We start from the raw sequence: 16,947 nt of genomic DNA on the forward strand, positions 1-16,947 counted from the left end.
AGAAGATTAAAAGACGTTACTGTGTAATAGGATAAAGAGCATAAAGAGCAGTAGAATGCCATGGGTTTTGTAAATACTTAGAGCAGTAGAATTTGCTGGAAGTGACACTGTACCATGTTTTGGGTGCAGACCTTAAGAAACTGCCAGCTTCCACTTCCTGAATCAGGCATACGATCTTTGGGAATCCCGAGATGTCATGTAAGATGTCTAGCTAGACTTGCTCAGATCTACTTGGTGGAGAGGTCTGTTCATAAACTAGCAGCTGCCGTACTGGAGAGGCCATGTCTTGGCATTTATTGACAGTCCCAGCAGAGCTCAGCCTTTTAGCCATTTCTGCCAAGGTGCCAGATGTGAGTGAAGCCATCTTGGACTCTTCAGTCTATTTCTTCATCATTTCATATGGAACAGGTGAATTGCTGATTGTATCCTTTCTGAGTTTCTGACCAATAAAATTGGGAGAAAATAAAAATGGTTGTTGCTTTAAGCTGCTAAGTTTTAGGGGTGATTTATTATGCAGTAATGTGTAACTGGAACCCATAGCTAAGCTAGAGCTTCTGCCTTCTTAAATTTGAGCAGAAACCAAAGCAGTGTACCCTAAATACCCTCAACTCTACCATGATTTGGAAAGACTATGAAACATAATGAAAATTATGTAACACAGAACTATGGTTAATAGTATGGAGAATGAAATTCTGATAATTAGGTAAGTAGAGAAGATAACTCTGAGGGAGCTCAGATTACTCAGAAGGGACAGAAATAGGAACATTCTTGATAAATGCTTTACACTTTTTAGAAGTTTGACTTGGTGAAGCGGCTTAAAAAGAGTTAGCTGAGAATTTGATGCCTTTTTAATTTTCAAGGAGAGAGACTTGCTGCATTTTTGAGATCTGCCAGGAGTTTGAAAATCCTTTGAGGTCTTCTTTATTTTCAGAGATAACCTTTTTATGTTTCAGAACCTGAGGAAGAGAGGTAATAAGGTATGCGATAGTTGATGTTTTCAGTGTTCTTATCCTCTCAGAGTTTACCAAAATTTAGAGTAGGTCAAATTAATGACTTCATTTCATAGCATAGATTGTGGATAGTCCTTTTTGCTTGCTCAAATCAAAATCAGCTAAGAAATGTTGAACTAAGAGATATGATTAGGGCCTTATGCAAGTGCTAGGGGGGATTTAAAGCACTTAATTAAAAAAAATTTTTATTTTAGAGAGAGAGAGACTGTGAGCTGGGGAGAGGGGCAGAGGGAGGGAGAGAGAGAGGGACTCAAGCAGGCTTCATGCTCAGCCAAGAGCCTGATGCAGGGCTTGATCCCATGACTGCCCAAGGTGATGACGAGAGCTAAAATCAGGAGTCAGACACTTAACCAACTGAGCCACCCAGGTGCCCCGAAAGTACTTTTTTACATGGAAAGCTTATAAATAAGTGAGTAAAATCAATCATAAATTACTATAGACACCATACCATATAGGCATCCTGATTTTTGTGTGCTATTTTGTAATGGTTGCAGATTTTCCTTTTTAAAAAAAATTAATTTAGTATTATATTTTAAAATATTTATTTTGAGAGAGAGAGAGAGAGTGAGAGGCACCCAGATTAAAAGTGTGCTTGCTGGGGTGCCTGGGTACTTCAGTTGGTTAAGCATCTTACTTCTGCTCAGTTCATGATCTCCTAGTTCGTTGAGTTCAAACCCCACATCAGGCTATCTGATGTCAGCATAAAGTCTGCTTTGGATCATCTGTCTCCTTCTCACTGCTCCTCTCCTGTGTGGACATGTGTTCTCTTTCTTGCTCTCAAAAATAAATAAACATTAAAAAATAAAAATAAAAAGTATGCTTGCTGTGCAGATACATATTTACTCTAAGTCCTAAGCCGCCAGAATTCTACTCTGAAGAATATAGTACATAGAAAATCTCGAGCTGCTAGGGTCCTTTACACGACTTCATAGCTAATATTTAATGAATGCTTTATGTCTATCCAGCTTATGGTTGGCATTATAGAGGATTTGTATTTTTTTAGTTTGAATGACTAGAGACTTTTCATGAAATAAAGCAGTACAAAATAATAAAATGCCAGAATGTTTGACACAGTCTCTAAGAGTTATGAGAAAGTAAAGAGGATATTGCTACAGATTGGATTCATCTAGGAAGGCGGCATTGAGCTTGACAGTATTTGAACTGAATCTTAAGAGATAAAGGAAGTAGAGGTATTCTGAAGAGTGGGATATTGTGCCAGCTGTACCCTCAAATATTTCAATAATTTTCTGAGGAAGTAAAAATGTTGAATTGGGTCAACAAAATGGGAAACCTTTGTCAAAGCCATAAAACTGGTTTCTAATACTTTGAGTTTCAAGTGAATTTGAGGATCTCTTGGATTGAGTACCTTCTTTCCCTTTACCCCAGGCACAAAAAATAGCTAGTGTTCTATCTGCTTGAATTTCAAATAATGTGGTGGAAATGTAAATTTAATAATAAGATTTGATTTCCCATGGCCTATAAGAGAAAATTATAACAAATCACTTTTTTTCTGACCTTATTTTTCCCTGATCTTACTTCGTTTTCCATTTGCTTGAATAAACATAGCTGCCCCATTGGTCCATATTGACTCAAGTTTCAACCTTTCCTCCCCAGCAAAGTAAAGCCATACTTTTATAATCTGCTGTTAGCTGCTTAACTTCGAAAGCTTACCATATCTTTCATGAATCAATTTGGCTGCCTCTCTTCCATTCACCTTGAAAATGTCCAAAGTGCTATGTAGTTTAAAAGCTTAGAACCAAATAAAGTTGAACAATTTTCTACTGGGCTACACTGTAAAAATGGGAAAGGAAAATTACTTTTTTTTTTTTTGGAAGACATTTGCCAGTTGGAGCCCTAGCAAAGATTGAGTTTGGGAGGCCTTTAATTGTGCACCAAAAGGTTATTGCAGAAGATAACATAAGGGAGATGTCATAAAGAAGAAAATTTGAAGCTTAGTAATAGAAAGCTATGTAAAGAAATAGGCATTCTGCCAATTAGCTGGCTGCTTGAAATAAATAGTTTGGAATTAAACAGATGCAAATTTCAAAGACTTGATTAACTTAGTTCATAGGAAAACTGGGGAGAGGGGAACAAACTTGAGCTTACTGTAGTTGTAAAGCATATTTACTATTCATTATAGTTTTGCTCCAAAATATTTGGTTTTTATGTTAAATAATGTAAAATCAAAAGAATTGTTAATTTAGTATTTTATGTTAAACCATTGAAATAAAGTTCTGATTATATTTTGGTGACATGAATTATGATCATAGGAGTTCAGTCTTTAGCAGTCAGTAAATATTTCCCAAACTGAGCATAGTTATCAGTGTGTAGGAAGGCTATCCAACAAAGCATGTAAATGGTGTCTGATGCTTGGTCTCCTTATCTGTTGGATAGTCAAGACACACTTATATAAGTAACCAATTAATAATAAAAGAAAACATGTATCAAGGAGAGGTACAGGAGAACATTAAATGTTCATCTTTCCATAAATGTATTGCTGTTCTTATGTTGCATTAGTGTGAAGTGGAGTTCTTTAAGATTTTATCACTTTACTTAATGTTTTTATTTACTTTTGAGAGAGAGAACATAAGTGGGGGAGGAGCACAGAGAGAGGGGAGACACAGAATCTGAAGCAGGCTCCAGGCTCTGAGCTATCAGCACAGAGCCCGATGCAGGGCTTGAACTCGTGGACCGTGAGATGGTGACCTGAGCTGAAGTTGGACACTTAATCAACTGAGCCACCCAGGTGCCCCTACTTCTTTTATCTTTTAGGCACTGTCACCCAAACCAAAAAAAGCAAGAAAGGAGATAGCATTCTTTCTTGAAAGATATTTTTGCTGGATGTAGAATTTTAGGTTGGCAGGTATTTTCTCTCTCTTTTTAAAGATTTTATTTTTACGTAATTGCTGCATTCAGCATGGGGTTCAAACTTACAAAACCAAGATCAAGAGTCTCATGCTCTACTGACTGAGCCACCCATGCTTCCCTTACTCTATTTTCTTTTTTCTTCTTTTTCTTTCTTCTCTCTTTTTCTTTCCTTTTCTCCTTTCTTTTCTTTCATTTTAAGGCAGGTACTTTCTTGTAACACATTTAAGATATATAATTCTCCTGTCTTCTGGCTTCCATTTTTGCTATTGAGAAGTGAGCTGATAGTCTAACTGTAGCTCCTTTGCGGGTAAGATAGCCACTATGCTATCCTGATGGCCCACGCTGGGATCGCTGTGAAGATTGAAGCAGCAGAGACTACGATAGAGGCTATGATTCCAGGATAGGCAGTAGCAGGAGAGCATTTGGTAGGGGGTACTGTAGGGGTGAGGACTACAGAGGAGGCAGGGACCATTATGAAGACAGATAGGACAGATGAGATGATAAGTCATGGAGCTCGAGAGAGATTTACACTTGGGATATTGATAGGCATGATGATAGAGGTCCTTCCATCCTCCCAAGACCCAAACTGAATCTAAAGATTTGCAGCACTCCGGAGAAAGAGCATTCCTCTACTAGCACCTCATGGTTCAATGAGGACCCTCCATGTTTGGAGGGGCAAAGCTTGTTGACACAGCAACTAGAGACAGAAGTAGAAGAGCAGCTACAGAAACTACAGGAGAAACTGCAGCACCAGCTACATGAGCTGAAACTAGAACAACAGCCTTGGGAGAGACCTGCAAACTGCGAAGTGAAGAAACTCGGGAACGAAACAGTCCAGGACAGGAAGTGAGGCAGCACAGACTGGGCCCTCAGCCCCATCTGGCGGAAGTGCACGAAGGAGAGCGAGAAGTTTCTAGAAATTGAAATATTCAATAAGGAAGACTATTGTCACTCTCCAACTTCTAAGCCTCCTAGACCTGAACGGCCTCTGAAAGTAATGCCAGCCCCTCCACCTAAGGAGAATGCTCAGGTGAAGTGAAGTTCTAATCCTCCTGCTCCTTGTCAGAGCTCAGATACAGAGCAGCAGTCCCTTACCAGTGGGGGGAAAGTAGTTCAGGCTCAACCATCTGAGGAAGTTACCAGCAAGGAAAAATGAAAATAAAGTAGATTAGGTGAGTGTCCCAAAGGGCCAAAGTGGGCACTCCAGCCATGGTCCAGGAGACGGAGGGAACAAAGTCTACCTGAAGGAGTCTGATAGGAAAGACGGCAAAAAGGATCAAGACTCCTGAACTGCACCTGAGTCCTAGAAACCTGGAGAAAATCCAGCTTCCACGTTCAGTTCTGCAAGCAAGTATGTTGCTAGCTCTGTCGATGGTGAAGATGAGAATGACGGAGAAGATACACTGAACAGACCTCTGCATCCTGTGCTTTCCCCTAGTGTCACTAGGAACATTCGAGGGCAAATCAAACCTCTATCCAGACAAAACCATAAAACTCACCATCTCCTGGAGACCTTTCTTTAAATACCAAAACAAAAATAAAATGAAATTCTTTTGTATGCTGCTGCAGCCTTTGCAGTATTGAATTAACTGGAGAATTGCTAGTGTAGCCAGAGACTACAGCTTTGAATGGAAAAGTTGTGCGTTTTTATGACACATGCAGATGCCTGTGTGACTAGTGCCTGGCGGCCTCCATTTAGCAAAATGGCAAGTGATAGTGTTGCAGTGTTTGGACCTGGTTGGGCAGCAGGGCACGTTTAAGGAAGAGTGTGAGATTTCCACGTTTTCATTCTTATTATTCTATTGTGGCATGTATGAATTCTCAGACATTATCTGAATAAATTTTCCCTCCTTGGGATAGTAGGTTTAGTCTGTGAAGTTGTTTTAGTTTCCAGGAGGCTGCCAGCCCCTTCTCTTAATTAATTCTGAGTTCTGGGGGCAGCCTAGGGAGTATTTCTTTATTTTTACACCCCCATCCCCAGGGGGATAGTTAGGAGTAAGTCTATTGGCCACTAAAGAATAAGAATAGGGCTGCTTGGTAACCAAAATAATTGAAAAAATTGTGGTTTGAAAGGAAACTCTGAGGAGGCAACAGATTCTTTTGCACCATTAATAGGGGAAAATGGTATGACCTCCAGTCAACACTGGAGCTGGAAGCAGTTAGGGGTCGTGGGAATTCCCAACTCTTTTGTACGTCCTGGTTTTGCCTTTCTTTAAACAGTGTTTTTTCTGAAAGTTCTGAAACTCTGAACTGTTAAAATCTTGAAGCTATAAAAATTTAGACTCTTGTCCTGGTCTTATGTCCCTCATGCTATTTTTTTTTTTAAACTCCTATTTATGTTTAACATGCATCTTTCTTAATAGTTATTTATTTTTTTAAACTTCGTTTTTATTTAAACTCTGGTTAGTTAACATATGGTGTAATTTTAGTTTTAGGTGTACAGTATAGTGATTCAACACTTTCACACATCACGCAGTGCTCATCATGACAAGTGCACTCGTCAGTCCCCATCACCCGTGTCATCCACTCCCTTACCTACCTCCCCTCTGGGAACCATCGGTTCTCTATGGTTTGTTTTTTTTCCATATAGTTTATTGTCAAGTTGGTTTCCATATAACACCCAGTGCTCTTCCCCACAAGTGCCCTCCTCCATGACCAGTACACCCCTTCCCCTCCCCACCCCCCCAGCCCTCAGGTCATTTTCAGATTGGAAAGTGCGGCTTGCCTCATGCTACTCTTTAATGTTACCTACCACAGAGCAGCCCCTATCTATCTGTCTATCTAGATGTAACAGCATAAGTGCGAAAGGTCCAGAGAGAGAAGGAAAGACAGAATCCCAAGCAGGCTCCACACTGTCAGCGGGAGCCTGATGGGGGGGTGGGGGGTTGATTTCACAAACTGAAATAATTACCTGGGCTGAAATCGTGAGTTGGACTCTTAACTGACTGAGCCATTCAGGCACCCCTAAGCAGCTTCTACTTAAATCACATACCTGATCTCCTAGGCCTTCTATACTTAACCCCAGGGAGCGGGAGCAAGTGAGAAATCACTGCTTCTCTCAAGCAGATCTTGGCTTTTTCTTGTCTTTTGACTCATTCCTTCCCTCCATTTCTGCTCCTACTTCTTTGACCCCTCAGAAAACTTTAGAATTAATGCTCTTAGATGGTGAGTGAGGGTGGATAAAGAGGGACAGCTAAAATGTGAGCCATTCTTGGGATGCCTGGGTGGCTGAGTTGGTTGAGTGTCCTATTCCTGATTTTAGCTCAGGTCATGATCCCAGGGTCCTGAGGTTGGGACGGGCTCTGCACTGAACATGGAGCCTGTTTGCGATTCTCTGTCTCCCTCCCTCTTGCCTTCTCCTCTGCACACTGTCTGTTTAAAAATTTAAAAAAAAATTTTGTGAGCCATTTTTATGACCAAGATTCGGGCTTTTGTTTGTTTTAACAAGATTTCTTCTAACTACTGAAATTCCACACCAATGTTTGGATTTAGAATGTAGCAATAACCAGTTGTGTGTGTGTGCACGTGCAGGTGCATGTGCTTTAGCTTTTATTTTATTATGATTTTTCAGCTTTTTAAAGCCTTTTTTTTTGTTAGCTCTAGAGAATAATTGACAATGGAGAGCTGTTTAACAAGGTCTTGGTTTCTCTTGCAGCACAGTAGCTTGGGTTGCCTGTTGTGTGCACCTTTACACTGTCAGCCTAGTAGATGTATCCTTATGGGTGATATTGGTACCTGCAGAGAAAGGACACCTTGGACTCTTGTTGCAAGCCCTTCTTTCATCAGTTCTAGGTAGACACTGTCTGGCCATGTAGACACATTGGTTTATGAGTGCTGCAGTAGTGGGAATAATGAATCATTTACTAGTGAATTACCTTTAAATAATTGGGTTGGATTGGCCAGTAGCCAGGAAGTCACTTTTAGACAGAGATACCCAAGGCTGAAAGGGATTAAGATTTTTTTTTAATTTATTTTTTTAAATTAAAAAATGCTTTTTATTTATTTTTGAGAGAGAAGAACAGAAAGTGGGGAAGGGAAGGGGGTGGGGAGACAGAAGATCTGAAGCAGGCTCTGTGCTGACAGCAACAAGCCCACCTTGGGGCTTGAACTCATGAATCATGAGATCATGACCTAAGCCCAAGTCGATGCTCAATCGACTGAGCCACCCAGATGCCTCTGAGAGTTTTTATTTTTATTTATTTATTTTTCTTCCTTATAAAAACATTTGATGTAGATGATGAAAAGGTAGGGCCTTCTTTAGGTCTATTATTCCTTCCAATAATAATAAAAGCTGTTTTTTCCTACTCCCCTTTCTTGTCTCCTGTTAAAACAGAAGAAAGGATTATGTCCTTCCTGCTCCTTAATAGTTGTAAAATTTGTACAAAATATCTTCTATGAAAATGATTTATAATCTTTAGACTTAATACCTGGGAGATGTGTTGAGATGTAAAACCCCATGCTTTGAGTTGTGGGTTTTTTTTGGTTTGTTTTCTCCAAATCTGATCTTTAAAGTAAAAAAACAAAACAAAACATACTATTAGTTATCTCCTTTTGAAATACTTGTTCACAGCCTGGGTGGCTTGTTGGTTAGGTGTCTGATTCTTGGTTTCTGCTCAGGTCATGATCTCACCAGTTTCATGAGTTTGAACCCCTCAGTGGGCTCTGTACCAGTAACTCGGAGCCTGCAGGGGGGGTTTCTCTCTCCCTCTCTCTCTGCCCCTCCCCCATTCACATGTCTCTGTGTTTCCCCAAAATAAAAAAATTTAAAAATTAAAGGAGGATACTTTGGTTCACTTCTCATTTTATTTTATTTTATTTTTAATGTTTATTTTTGAGAGAGAGAAAATGAACAAGTCAGGGAGGGGTAGAGAGAAGGAGAGACAGAATCCCAGGCGGGTTCCACACCATCAGCACAGCTGGATGCAAACTCCCGAACTCTGAGGTGATGACCTGAGCCTAGATCTAGAGTCTGATGCCTAACTGCCTGTGCCACTCCAGTGCCCCACTGTGGGAATTTTTTTTTAAATATGTTTTCTTGAGTTTCATTAGGCTCTTTGAATCTGTACATTGGTTGTCTTGGCCTAATTCTTTCTCCTCTACCTGGAATTCCAATAAAATGTATTTTATTAAAAAATTTTTAATGTTTATTTTTGAGAGAGGGGAGGGAGGGAGGGTGGGAGAGGGGCAGAGAGAGAGGGACACACAGAATCTGAAGCAGGCTCCAGGCTCTGACCCATCAGCACAGAGCCTGATGCGGGGCTTGAACTCACAAACTGTGAGATCATGACCTGAGCCGCAATCAGACACTTAACTGACTGAGCTACCCCAGGCACCCCCGATCAAATGTATTTTAGATCTTTTTAGTCCTTCACATCTCGTTCTCAAGTCTGCATTTTTCTTTTTTAATCTTTATCTGTTGATTTATGGTTTATTTATCCTGAACCATTTCCCAGTTTTTTCTATCTTCTGTTTTGTAAGTTCTGCTACCATTGGGTTTTAAATTTTGTCTATTGTAATTTCTAGAAATTCTGTTTTGTTCTATTAGAGATCTGCTATGTTATGAATTTTTGTTCTTTGCAATCAGTTTATCTATAGTTGTTTGAACAAACAGTCTCTGAGGTGGGTTCTGAAATTAGGTTCTTGGGATGGATCACATTGTCAGTTCTCTTCCACTTTAATGAGTGTGCTTGCTTTCATTCCTCTGCTTTCTAACTCCTGTAGTAAGCAAGGCCAAGTGTCAGGCCTGGTGGACATTCAGGCCCTCACAGACCTTTTGCTCTTCTTCCGTTGTGTGCTGGAAATCAGGCTTTTTCCCTCTTGTAAGTGGCTGCTGCTTTCAGATTTAACTGTTAGTTAAGTCAGCTTCTTTTATAAGGTCATGCTATGGTTAAATAATAGAGTTAATGTATAAGGTAGCATCTTTTATTTGGTGGCACTGTACTTAGCTCACAGAATAGGCTGAAGAAATGTTTGTGGGGTAGGATGGAATGTGTGTCTGATGCATTCTGGCAGGTTGGAAGGTTCCGGTCCTGTCATGCCCAGCTCAGGAATTATTGCTGTTTTGATTTACTTACTTAGGAGACTTTTAAGAACTCTTGTATAAATTACCCAGTTTTTTGGAGGGGAAAAAAAAGATTTGTTTTCTTGCAGAAGAGAAGAATTGGGCTTAAGTATAAGTAAATAATCTTTTTTCTCTAGTGTAAATTTTAGTATATTCAAATGTGCTTATGCCCTCCAAAAAAAAAAAGCAGTAATAAAGCAACCAGACGATTGATTTTTACATTGATCACCTTGGCAGAATTACTGAGACATCAACATACTAATTAGAATCTCAGGATATTAAATTATTGTTTCTTTTCTAACTGAATGTTTCAAATGATTATAAATGACAAAGAATTTGTAAGTGGTATAACATACCATGCTATCAATTTTGGTTAATTAACACAACAACACAGTGATAATTATTTGCTTTTTTTATTTCCTGTTTTTTCTCTTTCCTAAAAATTTACTGATTATTAACAATTTATTTTCCTATTATACGGCTCCCTTTTGTACATTTAAATGTAGAAAGTATATTTTAGGAATTGGATTATAGGATCACGTGGCTGGCTCAGTTGAAAGAGTATGTGACTCTTGATTTTGGGGTCTTGAGTTTGAGCCTCACATTGGCTGTAGAGATTCCCCAAAAATAATAAAGTTTTAAAAACAAAAAGAATTGGATTGTAAATAGAAAAAAATGTTTTAAACTAATTTTTACTTTAGGTTGAGAAGTGTTCTGGTTATTTATTACCGTGTAACAACTATCCCCAAATCTAAAGTAACAATTCTAAAATCTGATATCAAAACTGAAAACCAAAACCAAGTCTTAAAACTTAAAACCATAACCATTGTATAATATCTCAGGATTTTGATGGTCAGGGATTCATACTGGGCTCTCACCAGGGCAGTTTTTCTGCCCGCCGTGGTCTCATTCGGGATTACTTGGTTGGCAGCTAGTCTGGTGGAGGATGTCCAAGACGGCTTCACTCACATGCCCAGTACTGAAGTGAGGACCTCTAGTAGGTTGCACTCTGCTGGGATCCTCTCCGTTGGATCCTGAAAGCAAGGCGGTTAGACTGCTCTGGGGACCCAGGGCAGAAGCTGTCAGTCTTCTCAAAGATCAGGTGTGAGACCGGCGTGGCATGGCGTCTCTTGGGCCGCACTCTGTTAGTCAAAGCAGTCACAGTCCAATCCAAGTTAAAGGGAAGACAAAGACATCTCAGCTCTTAATGCAGTGTCAAAGAATTTGTAGGCATGAATCCCCACAGTAATATTAATTAATAGGTCACAGTGCATTTGAGAAACAAACTGCCCTTAATAGATCATAATACTTAACACCAGTATAGAACTGTATTTATTAGAAGTAGTGATGGCAGTATTAAAAATCAGGATATTTGCTTTTGGTATTTGTTTCATCCACAGATTTTTTTTATTTCCTAGTGAAATAAATGATTCATAATTGTTTCACTATGCATTGAATATTTTAAAGTCTTTATTAATAATTACACTTTTAATATTGGAATTGTTGATATATCTTTTTACATGATAGTACAGGTATGTTTCATTTTAAGAAAAACTCACACTTTAAGTCATTCATTTACATTTTTTGATGTCATGCTCCTTTCCACAAAGGATTTGAGGTGACCTGCAACAAGACACATATGACAAATCTGTATTGAAGTAAAATATAAGTAACAGAGGATAATGAGGATCAAGAAAAACCATCAGTAAATGGCAGCACCGTCTGCCCAGGGGCTAAAGCTCCAAATCTATGAGGCTTTTTCTTCATCCCCTTCATTTACAATCCATCCATCTGTGCTACTGCAAAATATATTCCAAATCTGTCCACTTGTTTTTTTCCACCAGTGCTTCTCTGGTTTAGTCTGTCATCACCTTTTCCCTAAGTAGTTTCTTTCTTCTACTCCAATCCCTCTTACCCTCCCTTCTCTTTTCAGCAGAAGAGTGGTCTTTTCAAAATCACAGTGTAAATCAGATCTTAACTTTTCGTCTGCCTAAAACCTCAGTTTAATGCACGTTCGTAGTATAAAAAGTCTGTCTCAACTAGGTGTGAGGGCTCTGTCTGCCTCTCAATACCCCTGCTTGTCACTGCTCTCCATCAGTCTTCTTTCTCTTGCTTCAGCCTGCTAGCCCTTTTTCTCCTCTGAAAAAAAAGGACCTTTTAGGACCTTTGCACTTGCTCTTTTCTTTGGATGAGATCCTCTGGCCACAGGTTTTGCGTGGCTGACTCCTTTTCATTCAGATTTCCATTTCAATGTCACTTCTTCAGAGAGACCACACAATACAGTGTATAAATCCATCCATTCATAGCACCTTTCTTTTGTTTTATTTTCATCCTAGATTGCCATCTGATAGTTTGTTCATTGTGTATTGTCTGTCTCATTAAAGTGTAAGCTTCACAAGAGCAGTTCTGTTTTGTTTTGTTTGGCTATTTACAGCTGGATCTCATCTTCTGGAAACAGTACTTGGTGCCTAGTAGGTCCTCAGTGTTTTTAGAAAGAATTCTATGTAAAAAATCAAATTTAGAATTGATGGTGATGTTTCCAGAATGTGATATATTTATTTTAGAAAAGAGGTTTCTTGGGGCACCTGGCTGGCTCAGTCTGTAGAGCACATGACTCTTGATCTTGGGGTTGTAAATTTGAGCCCCACGTTGGGTGTAGAGATGACTTAAAAATTAAATCTTAAAAAAAAAAAGAGGATTCTTTCTCTGAGATTTACTCTTTAGACTGGTGATGTGTATTAAAATCACTAATAGACCTTTAAAAGATAAATGCTTCTGTAGGTCTGGGAGGCACCAGGAATCTGTAATTTTGAGAAGCTCCACTGCAGATCTGATGTACAGCCTTATTTAAGGACCTGGGTCTGAGAGAGAGAGAAAGCTGTGTGTATTGAAGTAGGAATCTTCTGACCAAATTATTTATAAACAGAATTAAATATCATTGATGTGAAGTTTATAGATGAGCTCTCTGGGAAGCTTTATTTATAGCTCTGCTTAAGAGGCCATTGTAATAGACCAGTGTTTCCAAAGTGATGTGCTCAAGATGATCGTTTGGGCATGTGGGAAGGAAATAAATAATCTTATATAGTTCTCATTTTATTCCTTTTACATTTTTGAGGGGATGGAGGCATGTTTTAAGTACATAGTATATACTATTACGTAATATATAGTAATACATGTATGCAATTTGTAAAAAGACATTTAGTGGAAGGAAGTATATGCTCAAAATATTTTGTTGATAAAAATGTGGGATCCAAAGAGCATGGAGATCACTCTGCGGGTCAGGATAGGTTATGCAGTGTTAACAAATGAGCCTCAGTGACTCCTAAAAATGTTTGTTTCTCATTCATGCTGTAAATATATTGTGTGGTCCATCTTTAGTCCTGCTCTGCGTCTTATAGATGCTGTCACTCAGACTGATTGAGCAGGCTTTATTTGAAATTTCACCAGTTGCTGTGGATAGGGAGGCGAGAATTGGGTAAACAATGTGCTTATAAAGTTTTTGCTTGAGTGTGACACACGTCACTTAGATTTCACTGGCCAAAGCAAGTCACGTGGCATTGCAGAAGTCCAGCAGGCAGGGGATGTACAACCCTCTCTTAGTGAGGGCCTCTTCACAGGGTGAATAGGAATCCGGTCTATACAGATAGCTTTTTATTTGTTTACCATGTGGAATGTTTGCCTCACCAGAGCTTGCTCTTAATCTCTTTTTAGAAAAGCTGGCAGAGTGAAGCTCCTCTCCCAGTTCCTGGTTTGATGGAGAATATCAAAAAGAAAAAGATACACAAAGCTCAGATCCTTAGTTTTGTTAGTAAAGCGGCATGGAAACCAGTGTCACTGTAACAGTTTAATTATAAAATGTAGAAATACAGCTTTACCAAAACTGTTAAAGCCCAGTAATTTTGTTTGACAAAACAATTTATACTATTACACTATATGCCATTTGAAACAATAAGGTACTATTTGGTGGGTTTGTCTGGATAACACGGATTGAGATGTGGGGAATTGTGAGTCTTGGTAGAAAGAGAAGAGAACTTCAGACCTCAGATGTTTAGGGTCTTTGCTAATTGAAAATTAATCAGAATGAAGGTTGCGCATCTCTAGAATAGTAATGTCAGTTACTCAGGAAATGTGATTCTATTGAGAGCAATTTGTTTATATACTTCTTTTTAGGAAGATGTTTTTTGTAAGGTGTGGTATATATACCATGATTGTAAGATGTTGTAGTGATCTTATTAGTTATTTTGAGTACGTCCCAAAATTAGCCCTATGTTTGTTTAATAAAATGACAAGTTTATAGTTGCCCCAAACATTTCAATTTATGCCTGGAAAACAGAAATTAATCAAAATGTAATATGTAAAGATTAGTGATATTAATAATAAAAATTTCCATGTATTAAGGCCATGCTATTGGCTATGCCTATTCGAGGCATAGCTTTATTTTACTTAAAAATTTTTACCTTATTTTACTTAAAAGCTACATAAAATAAGTATTACTTTCTTAATTTTGTTGATGATGAAACTGAGGTGCAAAGAGGTTAATGAACTTGTTTAAGATTTGAATTCAGGGTTCTGCATTTAAAAACTATATACTTTCACTTTGTTACTCTGCTTTTATCATTGTTCCACTGTTATTTTGTTATGTGAGATCCTTTGTAGAAGGGAAGCCATTTAACCTTGTCTTGATCTTTTAGAGGGTATTTTCTAGGCATGTAGTAGGTAGCTTCACTGAGGGTCTGAGAAAATGAAATATGCTCATATTTTCCCAGTAGTTTTTAGACAGAAAGCAGAAGAGAATACTCAGTTATTTTAAGTATTTGAAATAATCAAGTCTACAGCAGTTTATACTAATAAATAAAGTTTTGTAAAAGCATCCTGTATTTTCTGGTGAAAATTTTTTTTCTTTGGCCATTTATATTTTGGTTATAACTAAATTTATAAATTAAGATATAGAATGTGTGTGACAAATGGATGAACTATTTAATTTACCAAGAAAAAACAGTACTTACCAAAAGGCTGTAACATAAACAATGACATAAATTTTAGATAGAATGTGTGATATTGGGAATGCACTTGGTTTCTTTGGTTGAATGATTTAGAAACATATTGAATTCCTTAGAATTTTATTTATTATTTCTAATCTAAGCAAGAGCAGGCAGTTTTTTCCCTATCTTTTGGGAGGGTACATTTCAATGAAAAAATCTTACTACATTCTTCTTCTTCTTCTTCTTCTTTTTTTTTTTTTAAAGTAAGCTTTATAGCCATTGGGGCTTGAACTCATTACCCCAAGATCAAAAGTAGCATGCTGTACTGACTGAGCCAGCCAGGTGCCCCTTTAATTACAATCTGTAATACTCTAGTTTTTATTCAGAAGTTTTTGAATTTACAGGTAAAGTCTTGTAACTTTGTTGCATAAGTGATGTGTGCTTTCACTGGTTCCCTGATATGTACTAGGTAAGCAATTAATTGCTTACACACACCTGTGGTATTGTTAATACAAATATTTGAGCTGAGTTTAGAGGAAGGAGAGATACTGTATTACCCTGGGGAACTATTTGCATTATATATTGCTGCTGGATTTGTTTAGTTAGAACCCAGAATATTAGGAGAAACATCTGTATGTTTAAAGATAATCTATTTTTTTGTTGCTCTAGTAAGTGATTATAAAAGGGCCATGCTGGGTTAATGTAGTGGAACTTCAGTTTTTTGGCTTATTCAGTCAAACTTATTTGGGCAAAAAAATAGTATATGCAGTCAGTTATGATTATCTTCATCAATGGTGGGGAGAACAGACATATATATTAAAATTTTATTTAAATTCAAGTAAGTGTTCATTGAGCAAATTCAAAATATATTTTTTATCTTTTTATATTTCCAGTCGGAAATTCACTTAAAAATAATGAAAACTTTCATAAAGAAGTTAAGATTTCTTCTCCTTTTATTATATCTCCCTAATCAATTTCTTACTTTATTAGTTGCTGTGTGAGAATTACAGTTTGATTCTAAAATTGGTCTAAAATATACCTGCCTTTGCCCGGATACTCTCTGTGGTGTGTATCTGGTTACATCTTTGAGTTTTGTAGGATTTCCCTTATGGAATGCAGAGGAAAGGTAAATAGTCCAGTAAGTAGAGAAGATACTGTCAACAGAGACATAAATAAAACAAATGCTAAAGCAGAATAATCTGGTGTTAGCTCTTAGGAAAATATTTGCTGTTGCTAAACCTCAACTTAAAACACTGTAGAATGAGTACTGATTATATAGAATTTGTGCTGTTACACCCTTTAAAATTTTTAGCTGTAACACTTACCATGACATCTAGTTGTATTACATTTTTAGTTTCTGCATTAAAAAATTTTTTTTTAATGTCTATTTTTGAGAGAGCACCAGTAGGAGAGAGGGGCAGGGGGACAGAGAATCTGGAGTGGGCTCTCTGCTGTTTGCACAGCAGGGCAATGCAGGGCTCGAACCCACGAACTAACTCATGACCTAAGCTGAAGTTGGACACTTAACCAACTTAACGCTTAACCGAACCACCGAGGTGCCCCTAGTTTCTGTATTTTTATCCTGTTCATTACCAAAAAGGAATTAAGGTGAAAATTTTAATGACTTTCTTGATGTTACATGTTCACTTCTCTTGCAGTGCATTATTTTATTTGGAGACTGCATGGCCTTGTGAACGTCAGTGTCAGGCTTTAGTTAAAGATCCAATTTGATTTCTATTTCTATTAATTAAATTAAAATAATATCTACCTAATAGGGTTGTTGGTATGATTAAATGAAATAGTATAAATTAGTGAGCTAGCAGATGGTATGCATGGGCCTTACCCTCCATTGGCTTTTTAATAGTCTATGAGTGGACACAAGAGCTACTTGAAATCCATTGCTCTAGGGTAGGGCTCAGCAAAACGTGGCCTGCGGGCCAAATCCTGTCTGCTCTTTTTGCATGGCCTGTGAGTGAAGGTTGGTTCTTACATTTTTAATTAGTTGAAAAATTAAAAGAAGATTTAT

General features: G+C 38.0%; 1 protein-coding gene and 1 pseudogene across 1 annotated transcript in view; both read left to right on the top strand.

Annotated features, from left to right (window-relative positions):
• PRIM2 (DNA primase subunit 2) overlaps positions 1-16,947 on the top strand; it is a 324,616-nt gene that overhangs the window by 32,186 nt on the left and 275,483 nt on the right. The window lies entirely within an intron of this gene.
• Positions 282-5,401, top strand: LOC115296372 (annotated as a pseudogene).

This window comes from Suricata suricatta, chromosome 7 (genome assembly GCF_006229205.1).
Source record: "Suricata suricatta isolate VVHF042 chromosome 7, meerkat_22Aug2017_6uvM2_HiC, whole genome shotgun sequence".
Lineage (NCBI taxonomy): Eukaryota > Metazoa > Chordata > Mammalia > Carnivora > Herpestidae > Suricata > Suricata suricatta.